At 39.2% G+C, this 13,169-nt stretch overlaps 1 long non-coding RNA gene across 1 annotated transcript; it reads left to right on the forward strand.

Annotated features, from left to right (window-relative positions):
• The first annotated feature begins 11,762 nt into the window (after positions 1–11,762).
• LOC307167677 lies at positions 11,763–12,879 on the forward strand. The gene is made up of 5 exons (XR_013822843.1): positions 11,763–11,818; positions 11,980–12,029; positions 12,475–12,525; positions 12,637–12,699; positions 12,804–12,879. It is a non-coding gene; the product is annotated as an uncharacterized lncRNA (long non-coding RNA).
• The last annotated feature ends 290 nt before the right edge of the window (positions 12,880–13,169 follow it).

Below are 13,169 nucleotides of genomic sequence, written 5' to 3' on the forward strand. Positions count from 1 at the left end.
CTGTAATTTAATGGCCTGTGAATTTAATGCCTGTAAATTTAAGGCATATTTGCATAGGCATTAACTCTGTATTAAATATGTGCTAATTTGCACTAAACAATAAAGTGTTTACACAACCGCAAGACTTTTAAACAGTAAACAAGCTAACAGGAAAAAAAAAAAAAAAAAAACAGTAATGTACTGGCAACTCTGATGCCAGTAGTAAAAAAATAAAATAAAAATAAAAAGTACAAGCAGTTCACACCAAATCTAAATTGATGACACAGTATTTTGGATAGTTTGTATGTTTGCTTGTTTGTTTATTTTCGTTTGATAAGTTTTAGAGATTGGCGTTGTTTTGTCTGAATCTGCGATCAGGATCTATTCAGGACCTGATTTTCGGGCTTGTCACCTGAGGCTGGGTCAGCTGCTCATTTCTGAATGAAATCTAAGCAGCTCTTGGTTTGTGAAGGCACTGAACAACATGGAATGAATTGAATTGCATACCTTTTTCTGGATTATAGAGTGTGTCTGCAAACAGGCTGTGGCCTGGTGCTGTTTGGAATCTGATTCCTGGATCAAGTTCATCGAATTGCAGTCTTAGAATTATGTGGTTGTAAGGAACAATGCTGCATGGACTGTCACGGGTGATTGTTTATTATTATTGTTTATTATTTAGATCCCCATTAGCTACTCCATTAAGCAGCAGCTATTCTTCCTGGGCTCTTAACAATTTTTACCAAAATATTAACATCAAAGCTGTACAACAATGAAGACAAATACAGAGGTGCACACAACATCGTCTAAGTCGTCTAACTCATACACACACACATGCGCGCACACACACGCACACACACACACACACACACACACACACACAGCACAACACATACACTCACCTAAAGGATTATTAGGAACACCTGTTACCGTCACCTGTCACCTGTGTTTTGTTACCGGTTTCTTTTTTTTTTTTTTTTTTTTTCTAGCCTGAAGTATTCTGAGTGTTATATTTCTCTAAGTTTATAAATCTACACAGCAAAATCCCCAGTGTTGAATTAACACTCAGGGCCCTATCTTGCACCCAGCGCAATTGACTTTGTACACCGACGCATGTATCATTCCTATTTTGCACCCACGCAAAGCGGACTTTTCCCTCCACAGACGCACGTCGGTTAACTAAGAAATACACTTGCGCTGGTCACTCTGCTGGTGGTTCCCATATAAACACAGAGCGGTGTTAATTTAACATCGGGGAATTTGCTGTGTAAGTAATTTTTGAGCATTAGTGATGAACACCTGCTGTTAACAAGCAGAATCACTAAAGGAAAGACGAACACAAGAACAGAAAATAGAGAAACACAAGAACTACAACTGACTTACAACCATTACAGATTATTAATGGCTACATTAATAAACACATTATAACTACAGCAAAGAGTTTCAAGGGTGATTTTTTTTAACACATCATGCACAACCAAAAAAACAGAGCTGTCATGTAGAAACACAGAGATGTCAAAAATTAGCACATGAACACTCAGCACACTCAACAATGGTGGTAATAATTGTTTTATTTATTTATTCATGCAGCTGGGAGTTTTATACTATCATGAACCCAACATGCATTGCTACATGAAACTTTTGATTGTCACCATTGTTGAGATTCATGTGCGGATTGTTGATGTCTGTGTGTGATTAAGTCAAATATGAGTTCAGCATGTTTTAATGCACTATATGATTTAATTATCCTTCAGAATAACTGATTACACAACCATTGTATTTTATGTTGTTGATTCACAGATATAGGATACAATTTAAGCAACCATAAATTCAAAGCTTATACACAGGATGAGATCAGAGGATCAGACATGTCCAAAATGATTATGGCATCATCACAACAGCCAGAAACACCTGATCATCTTATTCTTGACTTTTTCTTGCCATAACAATTTTAGAAAAGTTTGTGTTTAAAAGGTTATCAGACATAAACACATTTGTATTGCTTAACCTATTTATGTATTTAATTCAAAAAATAATTTTAATGTCATACATGAAAAAAGTCACATTACAAACAAACCATAGTTCAAAATAACAGCATTTATCTAAAATAGAAAGCTTTTTTAACATTATACACTAGGCTTACAGTTCAAAAGTTTGGGGTTAGTAAGATTATTTTTTGGAAAAAAAAAAGAAAAGAAAGTAATTGCCTACTTTTATTCAGCAAGGATGCATTACATTAATCAAAAGTGACAGTTAAGATAATGTTACAAAAGCTTTCTATGTACTTTCTAAAAGCTTTAAAACATTAATAATAATCAGAAATGTTTTTTGAGCATATTATTCCCTCAGGTAGATTACATGTTTTCTTGCGTGGCTGGATGTTAGACTCATGAACAATAATCACGTTGTTTGCATTCGCCAAAATTGATTAGCCGAAATCAAAACGTGGACAGTGAAAGGAAATTACCGTTAGCACGAGACGAGTCCGGCTTGAAGCGGAAGCGACCAGACGGCAGAGGATGTTCGCAAATCAAACAATGATTTATCTCAAAACAGTGATTTAAAAAAGCTGTGATTGGATGATGACAGGTGTCGGTGATCATTCTCAAGTGTCGTGGTCAGCACTGCTGCTGTTGCTGTTGTATCAGTCAGTGGTTTATCAGCTTGTCAAAAAACGGGACACGGGAGGTCACGCACGGGACAAATAAATTAGGCCCAAAATACGGGACGTCCCGCCTAATTCGGGACAGTTGGCAACCTTAGTGACAGTATCATCCTAAACCAGCAACCCTTCGCTCAACACCACCATCTACAGGCCGATGAGTGTACAGTCACTAAATGTGCACATAAATGAATTTATTTTAGACCCCCCCCCATGGATGAAATTCTACGAAACTTAGCATACCCCCAGAGGATGTCAAGTTAATCATACACATGAAATATGGTGCAGTTCTGAACATCTCAACTGAAGATAGGGGCGATTAAAGCAGAATAATATTGCATTTTCATTTTTTATGGGAGGGGCGCAAATCACAAATGAGTGATTATGGGCTAGGTTGATGTGGGCCCTTAAGAGCAACATACCATAAAAATTTCTTCATCCTCGGTGCCACGGTTCAAGTAGTTATTTAGGAAAAACTGCATTTTTTGGGTTTGGGGGGGCCCAGCGCGGGGGGGGGGAGTGGCCCCCGGGGACCAAACGAAATTTTTCCGTAAAAGTCTAGTGGGGCTACATGCCCACCAAATTTCATGTTCCCCGGTGTTTCGGTGTCCCTGGTATCGTTGACGAAAAATTCAGTAGATGACGAAAAAAAGAAAAAAAAAACCTTTGACAATCGATTATTGGCTAGGTTGATGTGGGCCCTTAAGAGCAACATACCATACACATTTCTTCATCCTCGGTGCCACGGTTCAGGTAGTTATTTAGGAAAAACTGAATTTTTTGGGTTTGGGGGGGCCCAGCGCGGGGGGGGGAGTGGCCCCCGGGGACCAAACGAAATTTTTCCGTAAAAGTCTAGTGGGGCTACATGCCCACCAAATTTCATGTTCCCCGGTGTTTCGGTGTCCCTGGTATCGTTGACGAAAAATTCAGTAGATGACGAAAAAAGAAAAAAAAAAAAAACTTTGACAATCCCTATATGACCGCTTTCCCCAAGACGACACATTCTCTCTACACAGACTTTAAACGCAAACCTGTGATAAACGCTGATGGCGTTCACATGCGCATTAAGAATTGGTTCTATACTGCCCTACAAAGCAAAAAGGCAGTAACTGCATTTTTGGTCAAAAATGAGTTATTATCATTTTCATGACATTCAAGGCATCCTTTGTTATGTGACAAAACATCTTATCTCAAATGTGTGTCGTTTTGGAGAAAAATGGTAGTCGTTTGTACAGTAACTGCAAAAAGCCCTAGTGAAACAAAGCATGAGTACAGTAACATCCATTACTGTGTTCTTGCTATGTTTTACCTAACAAAAAAATAACCGTGTTGCTGCGCAGTGAAGTTACTGTTGCCATGGTGAACAAACACAGCTGATTTCGCGGCATCCTCACGGGACGGTTTTAACATTTGCGATTTCACCCTTCTAACTTCACACAAATTTTGTTTGAGATGGCACAAAGTCGGGGAAAGAAGATGGTCGAACTGGCGTTGAAAAGAAAATACCCGGAGAATGGTAAGTAACAGTGACAGATTAAACATTTAGAGGCTAGGCTATCACAATATAAACACCCATCAGCCGCTAGGGCGGAACTTCCTCTCAGAGGTCCATTCAGATAGCATTATGCTAATTGACAGGCGATGTTTTAAATAGCTTTGCTTACCTGCCCCTGATCCTCCCTGCTCCTAGCTGTAACTTTATCCTCTGTAACTTTACATCATCGCCGATGCCATGTCATCATTTTGTTGTTCATGTCACAAAGTTATAATCCAACTAGCGGTGGAAAAATATTCAATAACTAGAAAAGCACTCGGAGAGCACTAACCTCTGTCAAGGTAGCCTAATAGGTCACTGAGGCAATACAAATTCCAAATGTCCCGGATCACCACCATAATGTAGTCATCTGTTCCTTGTCCTAATACCCATGTTGTCCGAAAATGTCATCCAAATCCGTACAGTACTTTTCGAGTTATCTTAACGAACAGACAGACAGAAACAGCACCAAAAGATAACCTTTAGGCGGAGGTAAAACTTCTAAAGGCATCAGGCTATCCCATAACATCCAGCATGATCTTCTTCGCTCTTATTGGCCTACATGAACGGCATCTTCTTTTTTCATAGGCTAATCATTCACGGCGTTGTTGTCCAGCAGGAGAATATAACCGTATAATCCATAAACACAGCTATCAGTGTAACAGTTATTCTTTAACGTGACAGGTGTCTGTTCAACTTAAAACACACACTCTCTTTGCGGCCGCTGTTTGAAGACTATGTCCGCTGTTTAGAGAAGTTAGCGAGTTGTGAGCAAAACTGACATCTTTCTCTTTACTGTAAGCATCCATGCTTTCAACAAAAACAAACTTCTGCAGAGCGAGCCGGCAGGTATTTACGCCCCCCTTAGCTCTCAGGCTCAAACACATTGGTTCCTATTCCTAAGCATTTATTTATTGCACGGTTTCTTCTTCTGAATATAAAATTAGATATTTAATTTGGATTTCCCTTAATTATATTAACCTATGAAAATGTTGTCCCTCTGCATGACTGCAAGCTTCTATGTTTTATCCTATCGGCCTAATGTAACTTATGAAGCCAGGCTGAGTTTTTGTGTGTTGGCTTTTCTTTCTTCATTTTCAAGGGTGCAAAATTATTAATTTATTATTGTGTTAGCCTAATTCATGCATTATTTTGTCATGGACCTAATTGAAGTTATTCCCTGTACAATAAAATATTATGATATACAGACATCAATATACATATTTTGATCAGAGTGAAGATGTTGTCCTGTAGGTCCATATAATAATACTACTACTACTACTAATAATAATAATAATAATAATTTGTTGCAGTACACAGACAGATGTGGATTTACATTCATGCTACTAATATTCTCTCTTTTTCATTTAAGATACACATGTAGGTATTCCATCAAAGAGGCAGCAAGACCTGCCCCCCGCTGAAGAAATGGAGTGGACCATCCTGGACACTTTACTGGATACCTCCAGCGTGGACAGCTTATACGATGACATTACAGACCTAGATTATGTCCCAACCCCTACGATGACACAGACTGAAGTGGAACTTGGAGACACAGGGGAACAAGTTCAAGAGCCAGAGCCCCAGCCAGAGCCCCAGCCAGAGCCTCAACCAGAGCCCCAGCCAGGGCCACAGCCAGAGCCCCAGCCAGAGCCCCAGCCAGAGCCACAGCCCCAGCCAGAGCCCCAGCCAGAGCCCCAGCCAGAGCCACAGCCAGAGCCCCAGCCAGAGCCACAGCCAGGGCCACAGCCAGAGCCCCAGCCAGAGCCCCAGCCAGAGCCCCAGCCAGGGCCACAGCCTAATGTGGAATCACGTCGACCACCAATGAGAGAGCCATGTGGTGCCAAATGTCGAAGAAGGTGTACAGACCATATTTCAGAGGAAAGACGGAGGGAGATATGGAGTCAATACTGGGAGATGACCTACACAGAAAGACGATCATGGATGTTTTACTCAGTTACCCCAATGCCAACCAAAAGAACAACAACCGGCCCAGAAAGTCGCCGTGGCCGCTCATTCATCTACCGGCTGCAAAACCAGAAAGGAGAGCCAAGACAGGTCTGCAAAATGTTTTTCCTGTCATCATTGGGCTATCACCCTAAAAATGACAATCTAGTCATTTCCATGATGGGGAAGTCGAACACCAGGCCACTGGTTCCATCCAAGGACCAGAGAGGAAGGCAGGCTGCAGTCAACAAGATGGACGTGAAGACACTTGATGACCACATTGAGTCCTTCCATCCTTGTGTGAGCCATTACAGACGGGAGCATGCCCCAAATCGACGGTACCTGCCAAGTGACATCACAATAAAGATGATGCATTCAGACTACCTGGATAAAGGAAACGTCTGCTCCTATGAAGCATACAGGAAGATTGTAAAAGACAAAAAAATCAGCTTTGCCAAACTTGGGGAGGAGCAATGTGAGGACTGTTTGGAACATGCTGAACATGCGAACTGCCACACAGGGGAGACTGAAAGCTCAGATTGCCCAGAGTGCCTAAGGTGGAACAAACATAAGCAGTCTGCCCTAGAGAGCCGCCAAAGCTACCAGGCAGATGCAGAGAGGGACTGGCCGGACATGACATCAGTTCGGAGCGTGGACCTCCAGAAGGTGATAATGCTGCCACGCATGCCAGGAGTCAAGTCAGCAGTATTTACTCGTCGCATCGTGGCATACCACGAAACATTTGCCTCAGTGGGGAAAAAAAAAAAAAAAAAAAACACCATCTCTGTATTGTGGCACGAGGGAGTGGCTGGGCGAAGTGCAGCAGAAATTACATCAGCATACACAACTGCATTGGAGAAGGAGCGGGATGTACGCCACACCATATTCTGGGTGGACAACTGCAGTGCACAGAATAAGAACTGGTGCCTTCTATCCTCACTCGTCACTCTTGTGAACAGTGACACCATTTCACAGGAGGACATCACACTAAAGTTTTTTGAGAGGGGACACACATTCATGAGTGCAGACAGTTTCCACCATGGTGTCGAGCAGCAAATGAGGAGCCGTCCAGGTGGTGTGGTCTACGACTTCGAGGACTTTGTGAGTGTTGTGGAGAGCTCCAACTCCAGGAAGGTGGATGTTGTCAAATTGGAGAATGCCAATGTGCTAGATTGGAGGGATGGCCACTCCACCGTCAAGGTCAAGAAAGCGCAAGCACCAAAGCTTGGGGAGATGGTGGAGATACAGGTGCGGCGTGGCTCCAAGAGCCTCTTTTACAAACTATCCCATATGGAGAATGAATTTATGGAATTGGACTTCCTCATGAAGAAGTTCTTGCTGAAGGTGCCCACTCTTTTGCGACCACAGAATAGAGGGGTTGAGGAGGTCAAGAAGAGAGACATCATCTGTCATCTTTGTCCTCTCATGCCACCAAACAGGAGGGTGTTCTGGTATTCCCTGCCTGTGAGCAATGTTGTGGAGGATGAGGAGTAATAACCAAATGAAATGTGGTGTTCATCAATTATTTTTATTATTATTATTATTATTATTATCATTTTATTTATATATATATATATATATATATATATATATATATATATATATATGATCTATGTACAATCTATTATTAAATGTATGTTTACTAATTTGAAATATCTGTCCCATGTATTTATTTCATTTAGTACTTTGTGTTTATAAACCTACTGAAACAGATACTGCACCATATAAAATCATCAACTTGTTTATCTTAGTTAGCATCATAAGAGTTTGAAAAGCCTTAGAAACACTTAGGCAAAATTATTTTGTTTTGCTCTGTTGAATTGGAGTTTAACTTGCCTATATTACTCCAAAGAAAAGTTGTTTTGCAGTGCTTTAACATTAATGTGATTTGTAGGTATATCAGATACTACATTAGAGATACAGAAACACCCCCAGACACACATTAATCTAATACTCACACATAATAATGTGGTCCTATTCAAAATAAATTGTCCCCATTTGGACCTTGATACAGCTTAGCAATGTGAGACTTTAAGCAGCCGTTTCAGCACCAGAACAGCTTTCCGGGTGGAAAATATTGACCTAAAATGGTCAAATTAGTTTGGGTTTGGTATATCCATGTTCAGGAAAACAAATGGTTCCAATTATTTCAAATACAGTTTATCTAACACACCCAGAGCCCAAGTTGTGGCAAAATAGTTTTTGGAGAATCTGTAGTTACTGCCTTTTTCCTTGGTATGGTGCCACGTTTTTGGTAAGTAATACAAAGCAAGAATACAGTAACTGCAAAATAGGGGTAAAATATCAAATTAAATATGAGGATTGATATGTACAAAGAATAAGCTAATATAAAGTAACAAAACAGCCACATGTCCAATAATCTACCTACAACTACTTAGGCTGGATGACAGGATAACTTTAAAGTCATTTTTCTCAGTTCTGCACTCTGCGTAGTTACTGCCTTTTTGCTTTGTAGGGCAGTATAGTTATGTGCGTTTGAATATATGTGCGCAGTAGGGTGGTCCTTATCAAGTCCATTTTTTTTTTTTTTTTTGCAAAATGTTAGTGTCTTAACCTTTTAAACTGTTCCTTTTAACTTCAAAATTAGAAATATGCAAAAATGTTGACAAAAAAAATGATATTTAGAGGTAGCTCAATCATGTGGAAGATTGCCTATGTTAAGCTGTGCGGCGTTATTGTGATATGCAAGTAATATTAAAAGTTGCTGCAAATGAACTACATTTTATTGAAATCAGAGCAACACTGACATGACAACAATGACAACAATCTCAAAAAAGCACAAAGTTTTCAACAATCCCTCATTTCTGATGCTCAGCAGCCAGTGTTGACTTTTTGCAGTCTGGATAGATCCGTCGGTGATCTTCCACCACATGAAGAAGAAACTGCAATTGTTCTTCAGAGTGTGTGAGATAGCCACTGTATTCTTGAATCAGAGCCACTCCTCTCTCGGCGTGATCATTGACTACTTTCATTGCATGGTTGCCTGTGCCTCCTGATAATCTGCTTGATTCGGCCAAAGTTCCGGGTCAATTTCAAGGAACGTAATGTAATTTTTTAAACCAAAAAATGTGCTCTAAACCCAAACAATAACCAAGGTGATCATCAATAGAAATATGTATTGATTCCACCAGGAAAGGTAAATCTGCTAAACCGGGTCATGGATGGATTAATTTGGATTTAGTTTCTACAATAAGTAAACTGAGATATGTATCTAAAATACATATTTAGGAATGGTGCATTAGATGCTTTTATGGAGATTTTTTTTTTAATTTTACTAGCCAGGTACAATACCAAATCAAATTAAAGCTGCAAGCAGCCTCACAGGGGCCAAGCCCTCCAATGGTTCCCTGGGTTCAAAAAGTAGCTAAAAATACTTTGCTTTCAAAACTTTATAAGAAACTTTATTAACCAAAGTATTCTTCTTAACTTCTTACCTCACAGAACAAATTAATTTCTCAGATACACATAATTTGTGGAACTAAAACAACTCTTCCACCACTTAAGGCCACAGTACCTCTTGCAGTCTGGGCATGTTCCACACAGGATTCGAACCCACGACCGGAATGGTTCGGGATTCATAACATGTGGCTTAGCAACTTGCGCCACTCAGGAGAGGCTTCAGTGTATGAATGAGCTTAATGCTAATGTAGCTTATGGTTATCCTGATAGCTGAAGAGCCACATTAGAAAAAATGGTATCTGGTTAGCATGCTAACTAATTATTATGCTAAGCTAACTAGCATAAGGCAACAAACACAGGCTATCGGTAACGGTAGCGAATATCAAAAATCTATTCAGTCATTTCTGTGCGGCTTGGTCCAAAGATCATCTGAGCAAACCTTGGGCAAAATTGAGCAAGATTTGAAGGAGGAGTAGCAAAAAATTTTTTTACCATTTGCTTCAATATGGTGGACAGTCACATTGTTATAAAATGACAAATGAGATATCGCCAGAATCGGCATAATCCAAGGAACATAATGACATAAAGAAATCAAATTTGAACCTATGTTTTCAAAAGTTATGGTCCCCCGGGGACCAAACGAAATTTTTCTGTAAAAGTCTAGTAGACCAACATACCATAAAAATTTCTTCATCCTCGGTGCCACGGTTCAGGTAGTTATTTAGGAAAAACTGCATTTTTTTGGGTTTGGGGGGGCCCAGTAGACCAAAAAGGATTCATTTTTCTAAAACGTACTTTGCAATAAATATCTTTCTGATTCTGATTAGTTTTTAAAATAAATATTTCATTCATGGTATGAACAATTTAGATTTTTCACCAATGCCTGAAATCAGTGAACAGGGAAAGACATCTGCAACTTGGCCAAAATCTTGGGTTTGCTTTATATTTTTTTTATTAATTAGCAACCATGGTAATGTCTATGAGAAACATGAAAATCTCTGTTTTGACCTGAAGGATAAAGTGAAATATTTAGAAATATTTTGTCTCTCTGTCTTTCATTGTTTTACAAGCTCATTTTTTAAAATTTATTTTACCTTTTACATGAATAAGGGATTACTTTGCAGTTTGCAATTGCGAGTTTTGCGACCTGTACAAATGTTTAAGAAAGTGTTAAAGCACAAACAGAGAAGTACCTCCACCGGTCGAGAGGGGCAGCACCTAAAAAACTGAAGCAGATAACTCGTCTCGTCACACGGTTGTTTCAGTATTTGGAGAGAGGAAGTATACGATCTTTTAAGTAAGTACATTTTGCCTTTTTGTGTAATGCAATATTACTATGTTCATTTTTGACATTGTTTTTAGTACTTCTTCTTAAAATCTGTTCTTGCCTAACTAGTCAAGCTAAAGTAAGTTAGTCTTGTTTGCAAAGTTTCTGACATAGCTAGGCTAACGTTAGCTACTTGGTTTCTTCCTGGCGTTGAGTTTTTTTCTTCTTCTAAGTATGTTTAACTGTAACGTATGTTTGTACAAGTGTGAGTACATGTGGTTTAAGATAGTATTGGTCAGTCGAATTAACTAACGTTACAGTTCCTGAACTACGGACAATTATTCTGCCGCCTAGCGTTACGTGGGAATGGTAACGTTAGCAAAATCTACACGACAAGAAAGACTTGAGTTTTATAGTAGTATAACTTGTGTTGTTTTCTAACTAAACATAATTATGCTGCTAGTCTAGATTACAGTGTTCGCGACCACATGCTGTTCACCTTTTTTACACACTGAGTTCAAGCATGTTCTAACGTTGCTACATGTTGAAATGCATCTAGCTACAGTAGGTAACGTTAGCCAAACGTTACATCTAGAAAGACTTAGCGGTAGTTTAACTTTTGGTGTTTTCTTACAAAAATAACGATGTATATAGGTTGTTTATATGATTTTGTTTGTCTGAACATGGTTTTCTGTTGATCCACTTGTGAAAATTACTGCTTTTTCGAAGGGGTGAGCATTTTAATGTTGTTGATTTTGCCTGAAAAAAATGAATCAAAAAGTATACTTTATGCTAATGTGTCTTCTATTTTAGATGCTTCACATTGTTCAGTTTATCAACAAGGAGGATCTGCCATTTGCAGTGGTTCCGCAAGTGTGGCTCAGCGAAGGGCATGTGCCATTGGCCCCCATTTAACCTCCGCAAAAAAGACAAGCGAACAATTTAGCCATCCGCTGCACACCTCCACACAGCACCAGGGAGAAACATAATTTTAAGTTCATGAAGGGAGCAGGTAAATGGGTCTGACTTGTACATTTGATTTTCCTTTATTTCATCTGTGTAATTTATTTGTCTGTTCATTGTGGATTACGGACTCTTTCATTCATTATTATTATTATTATTATTATTATTATTATTATTATTATTATCAAATTTCTGTTTCCTCTTCCTCAGAACCAGGTTTCTCCCCAGTAATCCAGAATCCGCCAAGAGTTTGAGTACAAGTAAGTGATGTTATTTGTGAAGTTTTTTGTCTTGGAAACTATTGCTTCTATTTAAAGTCGGCATGAACCGGAAGTTACAAACGGCTTTTCTCCAGTGTTGTGATGTATTTCCAAGTGAAAGGGAATATTGAATAGAGGAGCAGGGTTTTACTCTAGCTCTCCTCACCTCCATCTCTGCTCATAGCAGACTAATGTTTGAGGGGAGTTGCCACGCCCTCACGCCATTGCACATGACTGGAAGAGAAGTCGTTTCGAGGGGGGAGGGAAGGGTAATGTATTTGATTAAAGATTATAAGGGTACATGAATAAAAAAAAAAATGAAGTGCACAGATGAATCATTTACATAAACACTACAATATTACATATAAAAATACAAATTGTAAAATTTGATTTCATGCTGACTTTAAGATGATGAATCCTTTAATCATAATCTGTTTTTCACTAGGACACTTGATGGGATTCGCTGCAGCAGTTTCTGGATGAAAGGTGTTGAGGTGTGTTGTACATTCCATTAGCTTTGCACTGTTCAATTATTGTTTCATTACTAAATATGCAATACTCTGCATTGAAATGAAAGCTGTTATGTTTGCTCCCCCAGCTCATCAAGTACTAAGCTTTACACCCCCGGCAGCAAATTTACCCTGGCAGCATATGGGTGAAAACTCTGGAGGTATGTAATACGTTGCGCTTAACTAAGCGTCACATTTAAGTCCAATTCATTAAATGTATTCACTAACTTCAAACATATTTTTACATGTCAATGATTGTCAATAGGAGGGAGAAAGTCATTGCTCTATTGTTGGCCCTTGTACTCCAATGGTATCTCGTGTCAAGCATGAAGTTTTCAGCTGTGAAGGTATATTCTAGCCCTATGTTTTAATGTCCAGTGTTTTAACAGTATTGAAAATAGTGCCTTTAGTTGTTTGTTTTATTTTATTTTTTAAATGTAGAACCAAGCCCTGAGGGAAAGCATTGCACGAGCAGGTGAGAATTTGCACTGTTTCTTAAATTGTACTTTTTTGTGTGTGATGTAAGTCCAAAAATACCATATGCCTTTCATTTTGTAGCTTCGGATGACAGTGGCTTACTTCAAGAGCAGGTGAAGCAAGTTCAACAAACAATGTTGAAGACGTTTGCTTG

The sequence above is a fragment of the Squalius cephalus genome, assembly GCF_949319135.1.
Source record: "Squalius cephalus genome assembly, chromosome: 11".
Lineage (NCBI taxonomy): Eukaryota > Metazoa > Chordata > Actinopteri > Cypriniformes > Leuciscidae > Squalius > Squalius cephalus.